Below are 2,266 nucleotides of genomic sequence, written 5' to 3' on the forward strand. Positions count from 1 at the left end.
TTTTTACTATCGATAGTTGATATTCGATTATTATTTTGACCGCGATCAAAGAAGGTCTTATGTAGGTAATCGTCGTTGATAAGAAATGTAAACCAATGAAAACGCCACAGTCCAGTGATGGGTAATACTAAGGTGTATTGATCAACACGCCTTGGGTAATACACATTACAAAATAGATAGGTATGTCAGCAACAATACAAGACGTAGTCCGGTTAGCGCATCCCACCCTTCCCAACCATAGTCGTGGTTCGCCTCATTTCATTGGCCGTTTTAATCACCTTCAGCGGCGAACCAGTCATGAGACGGGGTGTGGAGTGGTCGGCAAACACTATGCGTATCAGCAAGTTGCCGGCATACCTATCCATTTTGTCAGGGAAATACACTGATACCCATAGGCCATAAGATATTGTTATCTGTTTGTATTTAGTTTAAATTTAAATGACTTAAGAGGACGCTACATCCGTATATTGTGTTGTCTCCGTCTTACACAAGCACGATATAGCAAATAATTGTTGGTCACTATTCTCAATGGTGTGTTGTTGGTTTTGATACTAGAGTGAAATTACCTATTATCAAACTTATAGGTAAGAACATTATCTGGATTTTAGCAAGGGCTATTTTTTAATATTTTAATTTTCAAGCGAGATATGAGCATTTTTAATTTTTGATATTTCACATATCCTTATTTTTCTCGAAAATTAAAACATTAAAAAATCGCCCACGCTAAGACCCAGATAATGTTCTTACCTAAAAGTTTGATAATAGGTCGATTCAGTCTAGTATCAAAACTAACAGCTCACTATTAAGAATAGTGAACAACAATTTGGTATGTCGTGCGTGTGTAAGACAGAGACAACACAAGCGGGTGTAGCGTCCTCTTAAAATATTTTGTTTTGCGTTCAATGATATTCTAAAAATTATATTTAGCGTTATTTTTCGTTTAATGATATATGATATATTTTGTTGATATGTTTTGTTTTGCGGTATTTAATTATTTTTGATGATCGCATTCCGTTATAATTACGTTTAAAATTTCAATCATTTTTTGTCAAATATAACGTTATTATAACGTTTACAAGCCCTGGACTTCATAATAGTATTTTATTTGTTTTTTCAAAATTAATTTTCCATTTTCTACTAATAATAATTATAGCAATATAGCCATTTAACCATTTAAATAAACAAAAAAATCTCTTTGCGAGCTAAAACTAAATTCATGCTTGATTATCTAGGTATTAAAATGCAAAACTAAAAAATTGCACAGGATTGCCTATGTACCAACATTTCAGAGCTACGAGTACGATAGGCTTGGCTTGGCTGTAGATCGCTTACACAAACATTGCCTTTTATTAATATAGATAAATGATGAATTAAGAAAAATATTGTACGATACATATATTATTTAATACCCATGTTTTAAAATATTGATTATTAATTATTATGCTATATGAATAAATCTTGAACTTTTCCCAAGCGGCTCATAATGTACATTAATTATATGGACGCGAGATGTGTTTCTTAGTCAGCTACAGACCGCGCGTACAATTAAATTGTATGTCACTATACACATATTTTTACATAGTATTTTAGAATGTGATCAAAAAAAGATAACGGATGTACATGTATTAAAATAATGTAAAAAGAAAAAGTTAATTGAAAACGTATTGTATTAAGCGGTAATGGTAAATAATAAATTAAAAGTTAAAACATAATGCTATAATAATGTCATACTATTATTGACACTTTAAATGTCATAATATACAGTTCATAAACAAAATGTAATGTACCTATGGCCTATGTATAAGCATCATATTATATAATGTATATTGATTACGTATCAAATGTGTACCTGATTGATAAATAATTAAAATGTACCTACTTAAAACAAAATAAAATATGTAGGTAAATCAAATATTAAAATGTAATATATATTATATAATAACTATGTGATATGAACTACTCGTACAAAATATACGTGCCATAGCATTTATAGAAGAGTGAATTTTAAACCGATGTGTTAATTATATTATATTACTAGCAGATCCTGCACGGCGTTGACCGTGACAGATTAAATGTCTACGGGCATTTTAACTTATTTAAAGAAAAAATTCCGTTTTATGTTATTTACAATTAAAATGTTCCACAATTTTTACGTTTATTGTTATTTAAAATAGTGTTATTAACTATTAAATTTAAAAATAATAACTTATGCGGGTAGTTAATGGCCTGGATACGGAACATGATACAATACATTTTTAGATTATTT

This window comes from Acyrthosiphon pisum, chromosome X (assembly GCF_005508785.2).
Source record: "Acyrthosiphon pisum isolate AL4f chromosome X, pea_aphid_22Mar2018_4r6ur, whole genome shotgun sequence".
Lineage (NCBI taxonomy): Eukaryota > Metazoa > Arthropoda > Insecta > Hemiptera > Aphididae > Acyrthosiphon > Acyrthosiphon pisum.